General features: G+C 48.4%; 1 protein-coding gene across 5 annotated transcripts in view; it reads left to right on the top strand.

Moving 5' to 3' along the window:
• Positions 1–23,498, top strand: part of EXTL3 (exostosin like glycosyltransferase 3) — a 136,015-nt gene that overhangs the window by 79,271 nt on the left and 33,246 nt on the right. Inside the window, exons 1-2 of one of the 5 annotated variants that reach the window (XM_032103582.1) lie at positions 3,864–4,017; positions 4,798–4,891. The exons of 3 other annotated variants lie outside the window; for them this stretch is intronic. The gene's annotated coding sequence lies outside the window, so the exon portion shown is untranslated. Of the gene's footprint in view, positions 1–3,863; positions 4,018–4,797; positions 4,892–23,498 lie in introns of those variants that run through there. One more of the 5 variants, XM_032103579.1, reaches the window with a different exon arrangement.

Genomic DNA, 23,498 nt, shown 5'->3' on the forward strand with positions numbered 1-23,498 from the left:
ATTAGCCTGGGAAACTTTTCTGCTCTTAAATATCAGAGCTCAGTTTAATGTTTTGTGTTGTCCAGACGTCTGCTGGACTTCGGCATCTCCTTAATGGCACTTGGAATGGGAATGCCAGGAATGCTTTCCAGAGCTGTGGATCTGGGCTTGTGTTGCTCTGTCTCCATCACGTTGGCCTTCAGCTCAGGTGGGAGCGTTGCATCCCAGGAATGATTTCCAGGGGCATATTTCTGTATTAGGCTGCAGTATTTGTCTGCGTTAGTTCAGGAGAATGAGCTCAAATAACTCAAGTGAATTTTAGATTGGCACCTCTGACAGTGGGAAAAGTAATGGTGGTGCAGGCAGGTGAGGGAAAGAAAAAACCAGCCTGGATAAGAGCCTTGAAAGAAGAGAAAATAGGGAACCAAGGGTGGCTAGTTGTCAGGGAAGAGTGAAATGGAAGCAGATTGGGATGCTTTTGTGACCAGGAGTAAAGGAAGAAGCTTTTTGGTGAACACTGTGAGGATGAGCAGAGGAAAATGGACAAATTTCTCTGGCTAATGAAGAGATGAGATCAGAAAAGAAAACTGAGAGCATTAAATATCCCAAGATGCCACTTAGTGCTGCGTGTTCCACTCCTGGCCTTCCCCAGCCCCCATGAACAGGGATTGCTCCGGGCCACCTGGGGCTGCAAATCCTCCATCCCCGTTTCCTGCGGGGCAGGAGGAGATCTGTGTACATGTCTGAGAGGCTGGGTTTAATTTCCAGGAGGATGTAGGTCTCACTTGTTTATGTTGGAGCAGCGAGCTGGAGAGGCCAGGAGGAGACCATGTGTGTAAGAGCAGGGCTGGATTCCCCGTGGATCCTTCCTGGGCATCTGTCCACAGCTGCTCTCTGCATCGGGCATGAAAAAAGAAGCAATTTACATGTTCTTTAAACAAGATAACACAGCAAAGTTCTGTTTCAAAGGATGGAAGGCTCCTTATCCACTAAATACATCCCGTCACGTAGATCCTGTGATCTCCAGAGACCTTTAGGAGCTCCAGCTCACCACATGGCAACACATCAAAGGAGTGTCCGTGGGGCTTGGAGTACAAACACGGAATATGCAGGTGCCACAGGGAGTTCACAAAGCTCTGTGCCCAGGGAACAGATATTCCCTTGCTAAGACACCATCTGACAGCCTCCCCCTCCCAGACAACTCTGCATCAAAGATGACCTGAAAAACTTTTTTTAATACATTAAAACATGTCCCAAACTTAAAACCGCCCAAGTCCGGGTATGAGAACTTTCCCTCTGCTTAAAGGATCTTTCTTTGCAAATTAAGTTTTGCTTGTCCTCACAGATTTTAAGCTCTGGGGAACATGGAGCTCTCCTGGCACAGTGTCTGCATGTGCTGAAGGGGGACAGTTGAGAATGACCCATTCTCCAATACTGGTGTGGCATCATCTGAAGATCTGCTGGCTTCCCACTGCCAGAGGGCAGGGCTAGATGGGATATTGGGAAGAAATTCTTGGCTGTGAGGGTGGGGAGGCCCTGGCACAGGCTGCCCAGAGAAGCTGGGGCTGCGCCACCCCTGGAAGTGTCCAAGGTCAGGTTGGACGGGGTGAGGGTGAGGATTTCTCTCCTCTGCCTATGGCACAGAGTGACCCGGCATCAGTGCAGGTGACCCCATGGCCCTGTGAGCCCTTCCAGGTTTGTCAGCCTTGCACCCCCCTCTCTGCAAGCACCCCAGGAGGTGGGATAAGGTGACCCACGTGTGTTTCATGGCTTGCTGTGTGTGGGTAGGAGATGGGGACCTCAGGAAAGCTCTGCATCCTGGGGAGCAATGGGGACACCGGGCTTTGAGGTCACTCAGATTTATCTGGTGCCCAAAGTACTGCAGTGCTTTGACCAGGAACGGCCCTGTTCATTCCACCCTCCCACAAAGTAGCATTTCCCTGTTTTTCTGGGATAGTTTCCCTAATGGAGTCTGGAATTGAGTCCTCTGCCAGGCAAGCAGCCAGCAGACATCTCAGCAGTGGGATGTTCTTCCCCTCCAGCCCCGTGGTGTCCGGGGCAGCTGGATGGGGATGAAAACCAGCATCTCCCACCAGCTTGGGGTTGTGATGAGAAGGGGTTGGTCCTTGAGTTCAAGGAATTAATTTGCTTTTTGATCATCCATCGGGAAGAGTCCAGGAGAACGCCGGGGTGCTGCTGGGACAGAAAGCAGATGCCTGCTGTCTCAGGAATCTTCAAAACATTTCTCCTCTGGCCAGCACTGTTGGAAGCTTTCCTGGATTGGGTCTGTGCCAGCCTCGTTGTGCTCTTGTCCCCAGCTTGTCACCTGCTGTCTGTGTCCCAGCAGATGTGACAGAGCACTGCTGGCTCCCGAGGGTGGGGAGAGTCACGACGTGTTTCTGTGTGTTCCTGTGGTTTGGCAGAGCTGCAAAAATCAGCATTTCCCCGTTTTATGGATCCCCCTCCCCTTCTTCCAAGTGGGAATAACATTGCAGAAAGTGCCTGTCCCTGTGAGGGAATAATTTGGTGGCATTCAGGAGTTGCTGAGTCTTGAACAGCTTCTGCTGGTCCAGCCAGTTCTTTGAAAGTTGGAGTTTTTGGGTACTTTTTTTTTGTTAAAATAGCAACTTGCGACGGGCCAGATACTGTTGTGACAGTGCCTCTAAAATCCTTAAGCTGCTTGAATCACTCCAAGGAGCCAGGCAATAAAAGAGCTGGAATAAAATGTATCCCACAATGTCCTTCACTTCTGCTGACAAACGCAGTTTAAATTACTGGTGCAACCTTTTAGCATAGCTGGTTTGTAAAAACTAATAAAATATAAAATGAAGTTGTAACAGCTACTTCCCTCCTCTTCTCTGGTGGAAAGTAAGGAGAAACCACCCTTTTTTTGGGGTGAGCCTATGCTGGGATGCTGTTATTGTTGTTAATGACAGTGATCAGAATAAAATGTTCATATATGCTGGGATTTTTACATCATATTAATTATATAGTATTTATTACAGAGGGGACTTCACTTTAATCATAAAGTGGCATTTGTTCTATGAAGAGCCTGAGGTTTTCCAGAGCTTACATTAAAATTAAAAAAAAACCTCTAAGCTCTCTTCTAATGGAAGGTGTCCCAGGGGGTTGAAATGAGATGATCCTTGAGGTTCCTTCCAACCCAAACCATTCTGTGATTCTCAGGAGAGTGCTTTGTTTGCCTGATAGATTTGGGCATCCCATTGCCAGATGCTCTGGTCCCTTGGCTCCTTTGCCCCAAGTGGCCGGAGTTTCAGAGACTCAAAATAATTGGTGGCTTTGGGGAAAAAAAACCCAAACCAACAGATTTTTATTTTTTGTAAACTGTCGGCATTCCAAGCTTGCCATAAAACATCTCCAGACCCAGGAGAGGCGGCGAGGGCTGTGCAGATGCTGGGCTCGTGCAGCGTGGGTGAGGTTTGAAGTGGATATTTCACAGGTCATGTTGAAATGAAGTCCTCGGCTGTGGCTGTTGAGTAACATCTTCACTCGTGATTTCTGGAGAACTCTGGGAGAAGCTTTGCGATCAGGCAAGGAAGGAGGGGATAGAAGGGTCGTGGCTGTTCTTGTTTCTGCAAACATTTTGTAGCCGCGTGCGGATGGAACCGTGCCAGGACCTGCAGCCTGCCAGGAGAGACGAGCTCCGATCGTGATGTGTTTCCTTTTTGTATCCCAAAGATGTGGGCACTCAGGAAGTGTTTTGCCAGCTGAAGTGACAGGGATGGAAGCAGCCTTTATAAGCAGCACCAGCCTCCGAGGACCAGTCCCGACTCCCTGCTGGGAGCGGCGTTGGAGCTGGGACTGCGGAGAGGCTTTGAGTATGGAACACATTAGTGAGAGTCAGGGTGGGGAGAGGGAGGTTGGGATGCTCTGCTGTCCCAGAGGCTGTGTAGGAGGATGAAGGCAGGATGTGGATGGTCCCTTTTGTTCTAAAACAAAGGGAAATGCCACTGATGGCCAAGGCATCGCCCGCCACCGAAGGATAATCCTGGAGCCTTGGGCTTTTCTTAACTAAAGGTATTTTATTTTCTTTTAATTTTTTATATGTTTGTCTGCTGAGATCAGGTGGTTGTTAGCAGTAGAAATGTGGCTGAGAGAGGATTTGAGCTAGGGAAAAAGCTGGATGAAGAATTGGGGGGAATTGCTGGGCTTGAGGCTGGACTTGGTGGGTGGAACTCGTGATGTGTCACAGAACAGGTCGGGCTGGGTGGCTTGCAGTGATCCTCTTGGACCTTGGCACTTACGGAACAGTGGAGTTGATGCTTTTATTCAATATTTTTGTGGGAAATGATCGCACGGATGTAACCTGGGAGCTGTCTATTATCAGGTGTCGTAGAGGAAGAGTTTTGTGTGAAGGGAGCTGAGAATGCCTGGAAGCTGGCTCAGAGCTGATGGAGCTGGGAGCTGGTGACCCACATCTGATCCCTTTTAGATTTGCAATGTCCGTTCTCCAGGTGGTCTCATTTGCGCCTGATTCCCCCTTTAGTGTTCTCCAGCCTCCCTTACTCCCCAGCAGCCCAAATTGTCAAGCCTGTGGGAGCTTCCAGGCTTAAGACCATGTCATAAATCACAGAATCCCAGAATGGTTTGGGCAGGAAGGGACCTTAGAGCTCATCTCATTCCACACCCTGCCATGGACAGGGCCACCTTCCACTCTCCCACGTTGCTCAGTCCCTGTTTGGAGAGGCCCAGAAGGAATGTTTGTGTCAGAGTGCCTCTCTTGTACAATGCCTCAAGGCCATACATAACTGATTTCTTAAGTCCATGTGGTTTTGTCTGGGTTTTTCTGTTTCACAGGAGGGAAACCCTGAGATCAGCACTGGGAGGCAGAAGAGAGGTGGTCAAGGAGTCAATGTGGGATGTGGGACAGGTCTGAGCCAAGGAACAACAGGTAAAGCACACAGGAGCTCTGCTGTGTTAGGCTGCCCCATGCCTGGGGCTGAGTTGCTTCTTCCCATGCTGGATTTTAACATAATTTGCCAGAACTTCTCACACCCTTCTAACAACACTCTCCTGCTCCCCATAGTCCAGTTGAAATAATGGTGAGATGAGGAAAGCTTGTAAAAATAGGGCACAATGTCACCCCCAGAGCTTTAATCAAGTCCCTTACATATTTTTTGGCCATCAGCTCTTCCATTTAATCATCCATTAATTGCTGAAAGTTTTAGCCAAATTCATTTGGCAGAGCTGCAGGCGAAGAAGCAGCATTTCACAATATTCTGGTTTCAGCAGTTTTAAATTCTGATTTTAAAAGCAGTGTTGAATGTCACTAATGGTCTGAGCTCAGTGTCTTGGTGCCTTGGGATCCAAATCCCTGCACGCAGCTCAGAGGGAAGTTGGGCTCTGAACATTTTTCTTCTTTAGCACCATTCTCTGGGCACATTCTTGTCCCCAAACTCTTTGTAATTGAGGTGTGAGGATTAGTCCATGGGTGCACAGCTCTTGCGGGGGTATGTGGCTGACTGGGAGCCTTCCAATCTCACTGCAGAGGCTGGAATTGCTGCCAGCAGCACATTTCTCCTTCTCCAGTTTTCTTCTCACTCCTGTGAGGAAGCCAGAGGATGAGATTTTGTGCCCTGTGCTGAGCTCCTTCAGGCAAGCTCCAGCTCTGGAGTATTGTCAAAACCACTGATGAGTGTGGGCTCCAGCAGAGGTGTCAGGAGTGAAGCAAAGGGGCTGGAGCACGGAGTCATTTCACTCCTGCCTGTTCCAGGGAATGGCATTTTCTGGCACAGGGACACAAGGACACCAAGAGGCAGCAGCATCCTGCACAAAGCTGCTCTGTCAGCCCAAGTTTTGGAGTGGAAGCAGCACGTGGATTGTGTCTGGGAGCCACCAGGGTTACTCGGGTTGGAATCTGGCTGCTAAATCTGACTCCTATTGTTAGGAAAACTTGGATGAAGTGTGATGGGCTGTGATGAAGCACATTAGGTGCTCTCAAGGTCCCTTTTGGCCTTGAACTCTGCTACTCTGGGAGGAAATCACAGCTGCATCTCTAATAACACACGGCCAGTTCAAGCCCCCATTTTGACTCTCTGTCAGAGGATTTCTCCAGGAGCGCCGTGTCCTTGGGAGTCGTGTTTGGAGCATCTGCTCCCTATATTCTTGGGCTGAACTGCTTCCAGCAGGCTTAGTAACTCTGCCTGTGATTTCCTCCAGGAAATCCAACCATGCAGGGTGGTGTTTAGCTTATGAGACTGTGACTATCAAACCATCACGGCATTCTTAAGTTGCCTTTTTTATTTTTTTTTAAATATTTTAGCTGTCTCCCTACCCCCAACCCCATATCTGTGCATCTATGGAGGTTTTTTTTCCTGCCTTGTTCAAGTGAAAGAGTAAATCCTTTTTGATTTATTCCAGAGCAGCCCTCGAGCTCAGCTCCTGTGAGAGCCTGCTGACTTGGAGTTCAAAAGATCTCACATCTTTGAGGCCAGGCTGTGGTCTTCCATCTTGCCTCAAAGTTAAACTGAAAGAGAAAATTCCTTTTCTTCTTAAAAAGAGTGAAAATCAGCATGCTGTGTAAGGGAATCAGACTCATCTGGAGCAGCAGAGAATGCCAACATGCAGAATTCCAGGTTAAAACCTGGTTGTTTAGCAAGGCTTTGTTTTCAAGCACCGAGCACGTTGTTCAGGAAGTGTTTTATGGAGATAAATACTCCTTGAAAAGCAGTGCTGTTGCCTGGCTGGGATCCAGCCTGTGATCCTACATTAAAGCATTTTTTGGGTGTTTAAACCACTGCATTACCACGGGTGGCTAGAAATGGTTGTTCTCATCCCTGACTTCCTGCAGATCTGCAGGGTTAGATGAGATATTAGGAAGAAATTCTTTACTGTAAGAGTGGTGGTGAGGCCCTGGCACAGAATTCCCAGAGAAGCTGTGGCTGCCCCTGGATCCCTGGAAGTGTCCAAGGCCAGGCTGGATGGGGCTTGGAGCAGCCTGGGATAGTGGGAGATGTCTCTGCCCATGGCAGGGGTGGGATGGGATGAGCTTTAAAGTCCCTTCCAGCCCAGATCATTGCATGATTCAATGAGGTACAGGCAGATAGCTGGCATATATATATGTGTGTATGTGTATGATTTATATCCATGTATAGAGCAAAATGAACCTGTAAGAACTATTTATATCCTATTTCACTTCCACAGGGCCCTGCTTAGTCCAGATTTATGCAGTTGTGGCTGCAGTTGTGAGCTTGGAAAGGCATAGGTAATGGATGGGAGACTTCTAATAGATACAGGGACCCTCCTTTTAAAATCCAGCTCCTCTGAGCAAGGTGACCTTGGCTCTGCTTCTGACTTGGGAATCCAGCCCTGCAGAGGCAAGGAGGTGCTGATCCATGGAGCAAAGGGTTGGCCAGACACCAGCAGGAGAGAAAGCGCAGGTTGGGCTGGGGGAGGTTTCAGCACATGTGAGGTTGTCAGGCTTGCAGGTAAAACTATGGGTGCTCTCCCGAATTTGCACATACACCTGGGAGGGGTGTATCTCTATTTTTTTTAAAAGTTCCAGTCCTGGTATAGCATGCTGGGGGGAAACCCAGCTTTTTTACCTGCCTCCAGGCAGCACAAAGGACTGGCAGCGTAAGTGACAGCTCAGGTAGCCCTCACAGGTGTGGGGAAAATCTCACATGGTGTTTTACCAGGTCTTCTCAGCAGGACTCTTCCAGAAATCCTTTCTTTCAAAATTTTTGGGCCTGTGGAGAGTGCGTATGGGAACACCTTGGTGTTTTATCCGCCTTTCAGGAAAAAATGTGTAGAAAACTGTCTGAAGCTGCAGTAATTCTCTGGCATGTGTGGGGACAGTAAAGCCACGCAGCTCAGGTGACAGTAAAGGACAGGAAACAGACTGGCTCTTCTGCCGTTCTGTTCCCACTCTTCCTGCTCTTTTTTCAGCGTAGAAAACCCACATCCCGACTTTTTCCCATGTTCTGAGCCAGCAGTAAAGTAGGAAAATGTTTTTTCCCCAAATCTAATTTGAAACATGATGACTGGACCGTTCTTAAACAGCTTCCAACTTAACAATAAAGAAACTTCACAGAGTGTTTGGCAGGAGCCTCTGTATATAATTTAGATCATAATCAGATGCATTAACACATTTTATATGGATCTCATGGGGACCAGGAAGATGAGGTGTGCTGGGTAATTTCTTTCCAGATTTCTTTACCTGATTGTTTATTACTCTTGGGGACTTCATTTGTGGTCCAAATGTCACCAGCAGAATCCTGCTGCTTCATGTGCCTGCATTTAGAGTAGCTGCTAGCGAGGCTTCAAATTCCTTAATTGCTGTGTTCTCCTCAATCTTTCTTTCCGTGGTTGTCAAAGGGAGGATGGGGAGGGAGAGAGGGAAGGGGAGCAAAAAAAAGGACCCAAATCCTGCAAATTGCTGAGCTTCCCCTGTGCCTGGAGCTCGATGGGAGGGAAGGTGCTGAGAGTGCTCCGTGTTTCCCACTGAGTACAATCAGGAGCTGCTGCTGGAGAGCTGCGTGGGGGAAGCACTTCCTCTCTCCCCTTTCCCTTTGAGATGTTCATCATAAGCAGCTCTAATTTTATAAATCTCCTGAAAGCTTTTCGACACTCGGAGAAGAGAAACGGTCGTGTGTCTCTCGCATCGCTTCACTGTTTTGCCATGAATCCACCCATGCCCAAGACATCCTTGTGAAATCTCTCCTTTGACAGAAAAATCTGTTGCTGCTTTGAAAAGCGATGTTTTGGATGTGTTTCTGCTCTGCTGATTTGTATTATCCCCACAAAAGGTGGGAAGGGAAGTTCCTGTCACTTCAACGTCTCCTTTATATGTGCTGGAGTAATAACCCTCCCCGTGTGGTCCATGGGATTTATTTGTTACTGAATGCTGTGGAGTAGTGGAAAACTGAGATTCCCAATCCTTCCCCAGCCAGGGGCCAGGCTCTGCTCCCAGATGGATGCACAGCTCAGGTTTAGGACATGGGAGGCTGCTCCTGTTCACTTGCTCGTCCAGGCTGGAACCACCCAGCGGTGACCTCAGCCAGCTGCCATTGATCCATGTGATCCAAACTTGGCACAACCAGGAATCAAACCTCCAAGGCAAGTCAGATGTGGTCTGTAGGTGTTTGGGATAGCTCAAGAGCATGAAAGTGGCTGGGTTCTACCTCAGGTTTTGGGCCAGAGAACAGGCCTTGGGACCATGGCAGTCCATACCAAAACCACAGTGGTAATGGTACTGAAAAAACCACCTTTTTCACTGATAATGGTACTGAAAACCACCCAGGCCAGAGGAGAAGCATGGATTTGTTTGCCTCTTTTTTTTTTTTTTTCTTTAATAGTTGTTTATCAACATCAGGTGATGATGCAACAGCAGCATCCCAGATTAGCTGAGCTCATAAAGTGGCTTTTACCACAGAGCTTAATGATGATGGAGAAATGAGTGTCCTTAAAAATCAGAGCTGATGGGGTTGTTGAATTTCCATTTTGTGTACTGAGTGAATCCCTGTGTCTCATCCTGTAACTCCAGTGCCTTGTGCTGTTGAATTGTCCACAGGAAGAGAGGAGAGGGTGAAGAGCTGTCACCCGGTGCCTCTCCCACAAACTCATGCCTTTCCCTGGGTTTTCCAGCTAAATGCTGAGGAATGGCGTTACTTGCAGGATATTCTGCCTCAAGATATAAAAGTTAGGGTGGTTGTGCTCTCCTGGACAGACCCTTTCACGTCCATCTCATGATTCAAACTTGGCGGGAGAGCATCAGCACAGCCTGATCCAGGCTCCAAAGGGTTTGTGTGAGCAGGGCAGGCAGGAGTACAAGAGGGAGAAAATATCCGCGGTCCCTTTGCTATTTTTAGCCATGTCACAAGCAGTTTCCTTGCTCCCAGTGCCCAACTTTCCAGCTGGGACTGATGAATTCTCTGTAGGTCAGTGGCACACACAGTTGGGCCAAGCTCGATGGGTTCTGGATCTGGCTGCTGGAATTGCTGCTGAGCAGGGGGAATGAGGAATTCTCTTTAGCAGGGGAATATACTCTGCTACTTTAAACTGCCAAAGGGCAGAGTTAGGTTGGATTTCAGGAAGAAATTCTTTACTCAGAATGTGGTGAGGCCCTGGCACAGGGTGCCAAGAGAAGCTGTGGCTGCCCCTGGATCCCTGGAAATGTCCAAGGCCAGGTTGGACAGGGCTTGGAGCAACGTGGGATAGTGGGAGGTGTCCCTGCCCATGGCAGGGGGCGGCACTGGATGAGCTTTAAGGTCCTTTCCCACACAAACCATTCTGTGATTCTACTGGGAGATGTTCTTTAAATATCACAAGGAAGGGAACAGACATAAATCAGGCAGAATGGGAAAGATAAAACAACTCTTCTGGTGGTTGGGAATGGGAATAAAGTGCACTTGTCTGTATCAGGCAGTAGGATGCTGCCTGTTGTGAATGTGTGTGGTTGCCCTCCTCTGGTTGAAAACAGAACAACCTCCCCAGTTCAGAGACTTTTTTGGGGGCAGGATTGTTATGTTTCTTCAGTGACTTTGGAAAGAGTCAGGAGCATTTTAGACCCTGGGAATTGATCAGTGCAACTTCTCACCCTTCATCTGCAAAGCCACCCCGGGCAAGGGGCGACTTCTGAGCTGCTGGAGGATGACTTGTCCAGAGCCAAGGGATCCACCAAAGCAAGAACATGTCACTAAACATGGACAAACTCTGCAGAAGTGGGTGTGGGGTAGGCAGGGCTTGGAGAGGCTGCAAAACACAGCTTGCTGCAAGATGTGGCTCTGAGGAATCTGTCACCAAGGCCTGGTGACCCCACAGCCTTGTCACACCTCCAGACAGGCAGCCGACCCTGCCTGCCACTCTGCTCACTGGAGTTGGCTTGAGTTACACATCAGGCTGAGAATTATGTGACAGATTTAATTACCAAATCATTTGCTGACCTTCAGTTTTATGAAAATAGTCTAAAAGTGAGTTTATCAGCAGTTAGCTGTTCCAGCAGAGAAGCAGAGGCTTAGAGGATTTAAGGGAACTGCATCCAGCGCTGGTGATTTCCACTCGGGTGTGTTAGACCGTGTCCTTGAAGGCTGCTGATACTAAGTCAGGTAATCCTGGTCAGCAAAAACACTGGCTTGTGCTTTGGGGTTTTTTTTCCATCTGGATCAGGACCAGCAAAGTCAGGGAGATTGCTGTGTGCCTTGCGAGAGTGTATTAAAGGTGAAACCTTTGCATTTGGAACCATTCCAAAATGTGAATCCTAGGAACTATAGATTTTGTCTTCAATGGATTTTGGCAAGACAGGTGTTGGAGCAGCTGAAAGGAAAACGAACCTGAGAGGAGCTTTTGACTTCGGTGAAACTCAATAGTTACTTTCCGGTAACAGGGAGGCATTAAAAAACAATGCCAAACCTGGTGACACCTGCAATTCAGACAGCATCTAATCCATGCTTTTTTTCTCCCACTACAGCAACCAGACAGGATCCAGGGTGGGATGTGCACACCTTGTGTATCTCTCTGCATGTTGGATACACGAAAGGATTTGGGGAAACGATTGTGTAGTGTTTGAGCAGAGAGCTGGTCCTTAAAAGGCTGTCCCATAAAATGTCTTTTAATGTCAGCCCAACCCATTTAATCTCACAGTCTTGCTCTCATGAATGTTTTATCACCTCCTACAAGTATTAAGTCCTACAATGCCACTAAAACACCTTGAATTTTAGTGTGAGAGGGGTATTTGTGTCTTAACTGAAGAGATGTGTTCCTGTGTCCAGAGGTAAATGCTGGAGTGAGGGAAGCACAGTGTGCTGGGAGGCTCCTCGCTGCCACCAGCTCATACATTCAATGAAAAGCTTACAAAGAGTTGTTTTTATTATACATTACAACTTTATCTAGTTCAGATGTCTCCAGGAAAGGCTTGCAGCTTCTCTCTGGCATTTCTTTGAATTGTAGAATAAATGAGGTTGGAAGGGATCTTTGGAAGTCTCTAATTCAATGTCCTGCTTACAGCAAAGGTAGATGAGATTGCTCAAGGCTTTGTGCAGTTGAGGTTTGACTGTGCTGAGCTGGAGGGTCCATCAGCTCTCTAGGCTCCTGTTCCAGTCATTTGCTTTCCTACTGAATATCCACACAGGAGACTACATCAGAAACCGTGCTGCTGTCAAGGTAATGAACATCTGCCAAGGAGGTCACTCGGTTTCAGAAGACAAATCGATGAGGTTCAGTTTGCCCACAGCACATCTTACCCTTCATGGCCATGGGAATGGATTCTGGGAGGATTTGCTCCATCCATCCCTGCCCACAGCTTCAGCTGGCAGCAAGGTGTTGCTGTCCTTTATTCCAGGTACAGACACTGCAGAGTGAGTTTGTTGTCAAAGTTAATACCTGGAACGTGAGTGCAGATAACCTTGGCTTCCTCTTGACTTGGCTGCTCACAGCCTTTCTCTGTCTTCTCTAATAAAGCCTTTACAACTGCTTAGAGACACTTAAAGTTGTTAATGTTTAAATAGAGGGATTAATTTCAGGCCTCCTGCTGCTGAAGTTGTACGTTTGAATTTTGAGGAAGTGCCTTTTCCCTGCGAGGTGCGAACGGGCTCGGCAAAGCGGCTCCCTTTGATCAGCTAAATGGACTGGAACTCGTCGTGAGGAGCCACTGAACTCCTCAGCATGGATTTGCACTTGCCAGGCAATGGAAACAATTACAATGGCTCCATGAAGAGTAAATACAGAGGGATCTGAGGGCATGGATACAGGCAGGTGCCTCAGGAGCGCCTGCCCTTTCAACCTGTTCCTGCTGTTGATTTTATTGATGATTGAATTGGTATTTTAACATTTCCATGCCTTGGTTTCCCCACCTATAGACTATTTGTGTCTTCCTTTTGGGTTATTGAACTTGGCTGATACGTATAAAAATTGTCAAGGTAGGGTGCCAAGCTCACACAAACTATTTTATTTTTAGTGTCTTTTGAAATCTTGGACTTTTTGTTCTCCCTTTTATCTGTCTCTTTAATCACACCAAATGGAAATAAATTCAATCACAGCTGGTGCTGGAGAAGAATCATTAGTCCCATCCAGCTGGCTGTCTCGGGGCCAGAGCGGGATTGTTCCCTACGCTGCATTTCCAAAGTATTTTATCTCCTTTAGTCCTGTGTGTGTGGAGTGATGAGCTCCTTTCACTTCTGTCAGCTCCCGTCATCGATCCGAATGGGAAGGGCTATTTTTAGGTGGCTGTAAGTAAATGGACATCAGGCACCGTGGAAAGGGGGCTGGGTTATTTTTGGAAAGCCATCAGAAGCCGTTCTGGCAGGTCCTGCTGCGGGATTTGTCTTCGGCTGGGCTGTCTCAGGTTGTGGTATCGATTCCCAAGGTTGTGAACCTGATCTCTTGGATGTGATCTGCACTCTGAATGTGGAATCAGCAGCTGCTGGAGACTCTGTTGATGGCATCAGTTTCTGGGATTTAATTCCCCCTAGGCCAGGTTGGATGGGGCCCTGAGCAACCTGATCTAGTGAGTGGCATCCCTGCCTGTGGCAGGGGCTGGAATGAGACGAGCCTTAAAGTCTTTTCCAAGCCAAACCAGTCTGGGATTCTGGGATTCAGGGTGATGGTTGAGCTGGAGATTTTGGGGCAGAAGATGAGGTTGGCTTAGGGGCAACATGGGAAGTGCACCTGGAGTGGAGCCAAGCCATGGAGATGATCCCACAGGTGGAGCCCTTGATGGACGTGCAGGAGACTTGGCATCTGTCAGTGGCCACACAGCAGGTTTGGGGTGCTCTTGGGAGTTGGCTTGGGACTATCCTGCTTCAGAGGATTGCAGAAGGATGATGTTTTCTTGGTGTTGCTTAGTCCTTTTCACGGACAATTTTGTCCTTTGGGGACACGGTTTAGGGTGGGCTTGGCAGTGCTGGGTTGATAGTTGGACTCAGTGATCTCAGAGGGCTTTTCCGACCTTAATGATTCTGTGATCCCATGATTCCATAAGCATTTTGGGACAGCTGCGCCACAGTTTGTGTGTGGAGCTGATGCTGCTTGGACCCACTGGATTCTCCAGTCACTTGGCTGTGAATGTGCAAGTTGGAATCTGAGGAGCAATGACCAAATCAACACCATCGCTGCTGGAGAGCCTGAGCAGAAATCCTCCTGGGGGGGATTTAGCTGCACATTATCTTCTCTTTCTGCCTCAGCAAAGACCCAAATCTAATTTCAAAGGTCAGAACATGCTCTCACCTGGGTGTTCCCAGCCTTTTATAGAGTGGTTGAAGGCCATTTCCTAAAATTAGCTGTTGCAGGGGAAAGCTGATACTGGCTCAGTATCAGACCCTTTCCAAAGCTCTGGATCGTCATTTACTTGATGGGCTCCTATTGAAACTCATGAGTAAAAGGTAGAAAATGGAAGAAAACCAGCATCTGGTGCTGCTTCCTAACTGAGAAACAAAACCATGTGGTTTTTTTGGCAGAATTCCTCTTCTTGGTTGTTTTTGGAGGTGTTTTTTTGTTTTCTTGAAGCTTTCCCAGGCAGCGGCCTGCCTTTAGAATCGGACTTAATTTTGTTTTCCTCAAACTTCCTGGTGATCCAAACATGCTGGGGAGCTCTGGGAAGGGAAACATGTGATTCTGAAGGAGGCTGAAATGGTAAAGCACAGTCAGATCTGCTAAGCAACAGCATTGACACGTTTAAATAAATCTGCTGTTGACTAATATAGAGTGACATATTGAGAGCAATTAAAAAAAAAAAAAGAGGAAACTAGGCACAAATTTGGGAAATGAGTGGAATGGGAACAGAACAAAGATGTTAGAGAGGACGTTGGATAAAAGAGAGGGAGGGCTGCTCCACAAAAGGAGTGTGCTGGAGAAGCAGGGTGTCCATCAGGGAAGGGGAGACAATAGCAGAAGTGCAGATTTGTGCTGAAATTATCCCTTGGCAGTAGGATCCTTGTATTTCTGCTTCCCTGCCAACTCTGCTGGCTGCCAGGATTGAAAAGGTTTATCCTGCCTAGTGCAGAGAGGAGCATGTGGTGGGATGTCAGGCAGCTTAGAGAAGGTAAGGTGGCACTTCTTGTTCTGGTGGTGGCTTTGGGACTTGTTCCTTTGGATCTGCTGTGAGCTGGGTGTGAGTTGTGTCATTCCTGTCCCCATGGATGTGTGTAATGCTGGAGAAGGGGGCAGGGACTGAATCAGGAGGCGTTGGGTTTAAAGCTGGTGAAAGGAAATCCCTTAAAATTCCAGAATGGTTTTTGTGGGAAAGGAACTTAAAGCTCATCTCATTCCAACCCCTGCCAAGGGCGGGGACACCTTCCACTATCCCAGGTTGCTCCAAGCCCTGTCCAGCCTAGCCATGGACACTTCCAGGGATCCAGAGTCAGCCACAGCTTCTCTGGGCAACTTGCAGAGCTCATCTGTGGAAGTTGCTGCTGCAGGAAGCTGTGAAACCGAGTGCTTGGTGTGTTTTTCGTTTTCTCCCCCCCCCCCCCCCTTTTTTTTTTTTAACAGTTCAGACTCTGTACTATTGAGAATGTTTGTGGTCAGTTGCTTCAAAAAAGGCATTTTGGTGGACAGCTGCTGTTCTTCAAGGGCTCCTACAACTCCTGTTTGTTAATGGTTCGGGAGAAATTGTCCTGAATAAACTGTTCCATGGCTGTGATTTATGGTTATTTTACACCAAAGCAGCTGGAAATGAGCACTGAGGAGTGAGGGGCTGAAGTGAACGGATCATTGGCTTGATCTAATACAGCCATCCTAGTGCTTCCTTAATATTTTTTTTTGATTCTCTACAGAGGCCAAATTGAGTTGTGAATTTTGTGCCCATCTTAATGACTTTGTTCCAGGCTGATGCCTTTGTGTCTGTCCGTGTGGCATGTTCACAGTGGAGCTGGTGGCTGTGTTGAAGGCTGTGTTTGCCAGTAGCTTTCCCAGCCTCTGGGAATGGCTCCCCTTCTCCTGGCTGGCCATCAGGTGTTTACTCTGGCCACAAGCAGCCTTTGTGCAGAGGGTGGCAACAGCAAACTCACTCTCTAGTGCAGCCTGGGATGGTGTGAGGCTGAAAGGGAGAGAGCTCTGCTGTGCCTCAGGGAAATTTTGTGTGATTGGAGCCATTCATGGCTCCAGCCACTGAGATGGGAATGAGATGGCACAGCTTGAGATGCTGAGGCTGGCTCTTCTGTCCGTAATGACTGATGTGAATGGCCAGAAGAGGCGTTTGTGGCTTCCTCATCCATTAGCACCTCTCAGCATCTATTTTCCAAACGGTCCCTGAAGTGAGTTGGAACCGGTTCCATGAGTTGGAACCAGCCTGATCTTTGGGATGATGGCTGGGAGACAGCAGCTTGTGTTGGAAGCAGCTCCTTCATTTGCATGAGCCTTGTGCTGCCACTGTGGCCCACTGCCCACTTTTTGAGCTGCTCCGAGGACATTTGGCCCCTCTTCCCTACAAAAATAGCTGCTGTGTGTCAGAGATTCCTGCCTGGAGTATTTGGGAGCTAAAGGAGCTCCAGCCTTCCCGAACGTGCCCTCTCTGCTGACATTTGGATTCCCTCCACACTGTGCTGCGGGCAGGCAGGTGGGTTTATGTGGTGAGGGTTATTTGGGTGATGTCTGGAGTGCAGAGTGTATCCACAATGTCCATGGTTTCTCTGGGAATTCTCCCTCCTGGCCATGGACACGCATTAGTGATGTGAACTATTCAAAGCCCTGTGAACCAGCTCTGTCCTGCACATCTTGCTCCCAGTCCAGGGAAGCTGTTAGACCATTAACTCTGCAAAAACTTGGCTGCTTTGAGGGGCTCGCTGACAGCACCAGTCTCACCACTCGTGGCTGAAGCATTTGGACTTGGTGTGATTGCAGCAGACAGATTGTCTCAAAGCCACAAGGTATTAAACTGGCTTTCATATTTGATACCAGTTAATAAAAATTTCCTTAGAAAGACACAATGCTTAGCATTAGATGCTCTTTAATGTTGTCAGAGGGTTCTAATAAAGCAGGGCTTTGGCATCTGCTGTTACCCATTAGTCTTCCAGTAACTGTTGAATCCATCAGCTGTTTGCACTCAAATTTGAGGGATGGAGCTCACCAAAGCATTAACTCTGTATAAATGGTCTGAAAATAGGGAAGTGAGGCTCTCTATGGGATCCTGGAGAACCCCATGGAAAACAGAAGGCATCAAACAGTGAGAATTCAGCTTCATTTTTGCTGCTCTTCCCAGAACTTGTGGGGGCACATTGACACCACAGATATTTTTTGCAAAATACAGTGCTGAGCATTGCAGGGCCATTACAAGCCCCTGACTAAATTAAAAATCATTCCAGTTCTTTCTCCAGCTAAGAGGACACCATTAGGTTCGGGAGAGCAGCTGGGAAGTGCATTTGGACCAGGCTTTAAGCTTGACAGGTTTTGGGTTTCAAAGGCATTTAAAAAACGCTCCCCCAGCTCACACAAGGAGTCATGCTTTGGTGCCTTGGCCTGGAAGGCAGCGTGGAAGCTAAAAAATCTATTAGTGAGTTTCAATTTTCTCAGGATAAATCCTTCCCTGAGGATTGCTCTTGTTCTGTGGAATTTCAGGGTTTGGCACGAGAACGTTTTTCTCCTTAATTTGTCCCTTTTGCACTTCCTTGGTGCGAGAAGGGAAAGCAGCAGCAAAACTCCAGCAGGAGAGAGGTTGAGGGCTCTGTGGGACCAGGAGATGTGTGGAGGGGGCAGAAGGAACAGTGAGGCAGCAGAGCCTCACTGAGGAGGGGAGAGGGAGGACAGGAGAGACCCAAATGGGTGAAAGTGGGATTTGGACAGCAGGGAAAAGCTGGTGAGAGAGGGGGGCAAAGAAAACGATCTCAGCAGCTGCATTTTGTGCGGCCACTCCTGTATCCTGCAGCTGTTCATTAGAAATTCTGTTTATGCCACAGGGAGTTTTGGAGTCTCTGAAGCTGACACAGTTTTAATAGACAAAGACATTTTGAGTGCAGCACATCTGCTCTGGGATGCTAAGGAAGAGGCTCCATGCAGTAGTGCTGTTGGTTGAAGCATTTCATCATGCTTTTTTTATTTTAAGGCCTCACTTTTATCCTAAAAAGTAATTTTTGAGGTCAAAAGAAGTGCTGTGTTTGCTCATTAAGTTTGCAGCCCTTAAACTGAGAGTCCTGCTGTATTCTTCTTGATATCCCTGAGTTCCCCGCCCTGAGAGCAGGCAGAATCACCTCTGACTTGGAAGGATGCTTGAGCATTTCCCAGAAGTGGCCGTCACAGAGGTGTGAAGCACAAGCACAGGGCTGGGGCAGGAGGGTGCTGCTCCAGAGCAGAGACCTCCTTTGGTCGATGCTGCATTATTAAATATTTGGTGCGTAGGTCTTAAATTGAGCTATTTATTTCTAGGCAGGCTCAGTCTAACCCTCAGCTTAACTTTTATAACACATGGCTTTCCAAAACCCATCTCATTTCGCTCAGTGATTGAATCTACCTTGTGCAGCTGAAAAGTTAATTCCTTCCTTCACCTCCAGCTCTGATCAAGTTCCTTGGATCCCTTTTTGCCCTGACCTCTCTTTTAGCCCTCCAATAAACACAACGGTGTCACTTTGCCCTTCCTAACTGGTCTGTTATTGCTACATCTGCCCCGCAGCATTTTCTGGATATTTTCTACCTTCCCATTTGGGTAGGAGCAGTCTCCACGCTGGATGCACGTGCTGAGTGGAGTTTGCCATCTCCCATCCTGCCTTTTCCAAGGACTGCCTGTGTCGGTCTTCTCCAGCCAGAGACAGCTTGAGGAGAGCTTTTTTTGTTGTGTTTCTTTGTGATGTCTTGCAAGGGAAGCACTGGGCACCAGTGACAAGACAGAGCACAGCGTGTGTCAGATGATCCAGCATCCCAAATCCAAGCGGCGGCGGCGCTTTGCAGGAATTTAATTAGCATGGATTGTGCTGCTGCTTATCTCCTATCATCCACTCTGCTGCTGGTTAATGACTTCATTATACGCACACACAACCCTTGTGTGCTGTGTTCTGTCTCCTCGGTGTGTTTTGAAGTATTTGGCCACGTCCACATCTGCACGTCCTGTGTGGTGGAGTGTCCTGCAGGGACCTTCTTTAGGTTTTAGAGAATCCCAGAATAGTTTGGGTTGAAAGGACCTTCAAGACAATCTCGTTCCACCCCCTGCCCTGGACAGAGACACCTTCCCCTACCCCAGGTTGCTCCAAGCCCTGTCTCAGCTTTTCTCAGGGGGGAGAAATGTAGATATACAGAGATACTCCAAGGGCTGGAGCCCCTCTGCTCTGGAGCCAGGCTGGGAGAGCTGGAGGTGTTCACCTGAGAAGAGAAGGCTCCAGTGAGACCTCAGAGCTCCTTCCAGGGCCTAAAGGGGCTCCAGGAGAGCTGGAGAGAGACTTGGGACAAGGGATGGAGGGACAGGACACAGGGAATGGCTTCCCAGTGCCAGAGGGCAGAGATGGATGGGATATTGGGAAGGAATTCTTGGTTGTGAGGGAGGCGAGGCCCTGGCAGAGGGTGCCCAGAGAAGCTGTGGCTGCTCCTGGATCCCTGGCAGTGTCCAAGGCCAGGTTGGACAGGGGTTGGATCAGCCTGGGATAGTGGAAGGTGTCCTTGGCGTGGGATGATCTCTAAGGTTCCTTCCAACCCAGACCATTCTGTGATTTGAATTTCCAGCTTGCTTTGCAATGAACTGTGTGGGATAAGAACCCACCTGCTGTATAAACATGGGTGATCCAACACATCAGGTGATTTAATTTTTTGGTGTGATTGAGCAGGCTGTCTGCAGCAGGACAGCTCCCATTTAGGTGGTGATGAAGCATCTCCAAAAAGTGCAAAAGTCCCTCAGCTTGCTAATGAGGCTGTGGGCGGGTGCCCACCCCGTGCATCTGAGAGGAAGGAGGAGCTGGAGCTGGACACAACAGCAGGGATGGGATAACATGGGAGCAGGTGAAGGAGCTGTTAGAGGAGGGAAGGTACATTTGGAGTTGGTTAATTTGGCCACGTGGCACTGCTGAATGTCACTGAGCCTTGCTCAGGTGTAGCAGCCAGTGTTCCCAGGTTTCTGTTGGCTTTCCCTGGATGTGAACTTCCCGGTGTCCCTGGGTTGTGAGGACTCAGTGCTGAGCTGCCTCCTTGCCCTCTGAGGTGCACAAGAAACCATCTGTGTGATTTCATGTTTGTTAGAAGCCTCTCAATGCAGGTGCTCAGTCTCCAGATCTGGTTTATTCCCTGCGTGCAGGAAAGGAGCAAATTTTCCATAAAACCCACTCAGATGGATTATTTTCCACAGAGACCCACCCTGCTGAGTGCGATGCTGTTAAACAGTCTGTGTGTATCTGTGCTTTTCAGGCAGTTATTTCCTTTTCCTTATAACTCACCCAGGACAATGAAACTTTTAAATTCATGCTTAATTATGACCTGAAGCTTCTGTCAGGGAGCAGGAGCCTGAAGCTGCCACGTGGTTATTTCCTGCTGTGGAAGCATCGATGAGGGTGTTTTAGGGAGGTGAGAGAGGCTTGTGGTTTTGCCTTGGGGAAAATAACGTGCCTGAGCTATCTGGGGCTGGAGCCACAAAGAATACCAAGGATTTGAGCTGTCTCAGTGTTTGGGAAACCAACCCTCTCTTCCTGCCTGGAGTTGACCTCTTCATGCTTCTCTTGTGTGATGTGGAGTGCCTGTCTCTTGACTGTGGTTTTGCCTCAGGAGAGTTCTTGTTCATTAATTACTTCAAGGTAAAAGCAAAGAGAGCCTTTGCTTCCTCCCACACCTAATTTATCCCCTTTAGAAACGAGTAAAAGCTTGTGCCACTGCATCCTGGAGTATCCTCGGTTTGCTTCCCACGTCCCAAAATATCTTTAGCACTTTGTAACCAGGAATGTGGTGAGCACTGCAGCATCAGCCCCTGTGGTTGTAGGGATTTTCCAGTTTGGGAAACTCTGCCCTGTGGTCCCTTGCTCAGAGCTTTGGAGAGGAGAGGGGTGAACTTTGCATCCAGGATGCTCTGCCACTCCATCCCACAGGACACAGAAGGATTTGCTCCTAAGCTGGATGTTCCTTTGAGCGGAGAAGTGCTTGTGTACAGCCTGGAAGAATAAATAAAGAGCACTGTGACTGGTTTATTACCAGAAAACAACACTACATAATAAATTTAAGAACTAAAAGCTCTATATGTAAAGTAGATTTCACAATGCATTATGCAAAAAGCAGAAAGGCACTGCTGAAGGAAACCACTGGAAGAAGGCAGGCTGGGAAGATGGATGATCTTGCGGATAGGATGAGGAGATGTGGAGTGAATCCCAAGCTGGCACGGCTTCTCAAGTGACCTTGGGCAAGTTGTTTCTCCACACCTCCATTACCTGCTCTCTGAGAACGGGATGTGGTTTTCCTGTCTCCAGGATTTCATCAGAATAAATGAGCGTTTGTGAAGCACTCGGCTGAGCTCGGCCGAGGAGCAGGGACAGCCTGTGAGCCTTTGGCAGAGGGCAGAGCTCAGGTTCCTGCGAGCACTTGGGGAAGAGGTTTCTGTATTTTCTCCATACTGAGCATCGTCTGGAGCATGATCTTGTCCCCGTGCCCAGATGGGAGCACAAAGCTGAGAGCCAGACTCAGTTCTTCACTGGTCTGCTTTGAAGCGTTTGAGGTCACGTTTGCTTTGTGGAGAGAGGGATGAAGGTCAGGGGCGTGGGCATGCCTGGATTCCCCTGGCTGCTGGAGAGAGGCAGTGTTGGAGCTGGATGCAGGCCCAGTACATCCTGACTGTGGGTTTCTCCTCACATTTCTGAATTGCAGTCACCTGGCAGCCTGGACACAGAGTCATACAGTCATTTTGGTGAGAAGGGACCTCGGGAGGTCTCTGAACCTGGGCATTGTCCAGCGAGTTTTGGATATCTTTTGGCCTCTTCTATCCTCCTTCAAATCCAGTTTAAAGCTCTTTCTCTGAGCCCTCCTAACTCCTGCAGGATGATCCTTTTCCCTCTTTGAAACAGCTGAACCCCGTCTGTTGCCCCCAGACCTGGTGTGGTGTAAACCAGTCCATGATCCAAAGCCCCAGAATTCTGCTGGTGACACCAGGCTCAGAGCCAGTATTGATCTGTTGGCTCTTCCTGCTTCTTCCCTCATCATTTCCTGCAGCTGGAAGGGCAGAGGAGAACATCACTTGTGTGCCATGGTGACAGAAGTGAGCACCCTTCTTCCCCAGGAACTTGGGGTGGAAAAGAGCTCTCAAAAGATGTTGGAGGCCCTTTGAGGGCTCAAAGTGCCACTTCTAAAGCCACTGCCTTCTTCAGCACGTGTGGTTTCCTACTTTTCCAGAGTGAGCACATGGAGGGGCTCTTGGGGCGTTTTTCCAGGATCCCTTTACCCCACACATGCCCATGTGGATGAGGAACAGGGCTGGAAGCAGGTTGGGCTTTGCATGGAGCTGCAAACGTGCTGGATGTTCCTTGGTTTAGATGAAACTCCCTAAAGCCAGGGATGCAGTTTATCCCTGGAATTTCCAGGTTACAGGACCTTTTACCTGTGCCTGTAACAGCATTGATCTCAGCCTGGGAGAATTGCTCTGTACCTGTGAGCTCTGGAGATGGTACAAATCCCTCGGGATGATCCCAAAGGCTGCTGCATGCAAAGCATTTCAGAGTGAATTGTCCATCTGCTGCTTTGAAGGATCTGCTCCCAACCAATTGTACCTTAAAGCGTGTACCTGATAGTTTTATTCTCCTTGTTCAACTGCTCCTGTTCCCAAAGTGATTGGAGATTTGGGATGTAATCCTTCCCTTTGAAAGCATTAGGAAGTAGAAAGTTATCATTGCTGAAGGGTTGTTTGAAGTTTGTTTTCTTCCGGTGCACCCGTTCTGAAGAGGGGAACACGCTGTATTTTTATTTTCTCTCTTTGACTTCATTTCTAGTGCTGGTGAAAGAGAGACTTTGCAATAGAAGCTGTCTCTCCAAGCCTGGACAGATAAAGCACAGGAGCCACTTCCACACTCCCTGAGATCCTTCCCCATTTGCCAGGAGAGAGCTGGTGTGGCAGAGGTGGGTTTGTTCTCCATGGAGAGCAGCACACCAGAACTTTGTGGATAACAACATTGCAGACCCCTGATTCCATAAGGAAAGTGAGTATGGATGCACACAGATAGAGTTTGGGAACTCTGATTTAGCAGGTGCAGGATCCCTGTGGGTTTTCCTCTCCACAGTGCAGTCTGTGCCACCATGTTCGGCCTCATGGTTATGCGTTGCTCTGCTGAGCTCTGAAGGACCATAAGTTTAAAATTCCCAGGCTCTGTTCACAAATATGCTGAGAAAGGAGCAGTACTTCCCTAATTTTATAGGGAGATGGATAACAGAGGTGTCAGCAGGGAGGAGCAGGTGCGGTCAGGTTTTTGAACAGTTGCAGAGTAATGACTCCACAAACACTCACAGATCAGACCAGCTGGGTTATTTCCAGAAATGCAAAATGAGGGAGAACCTCAGGTATTCCCATAACTTCACTGGCCTGCTGTGGAGCTGAGGGAAGCTCAGGAAATGCAGCCTGAGCTTTGACAATGTGCTCTGAGCAGCTGAGTTTCATGGCAGAAGGAGCTGCAGTGTGCAAACCTGTC

Source organism: Corvus moneduloides, chromosome 3, assembly GCF_009650955.1.
Source record: "Corvus moneduloides isolate bCorMon1 chromosome 3, bCorMon1.pri, whole genome shotgun sequence".
Classification (NCBI taxonomy): Eukaryota; Metazoa; Chordata; class Aves; order Passeriformes; family Corvidae; genus Corvus; species Corvus moneduloides.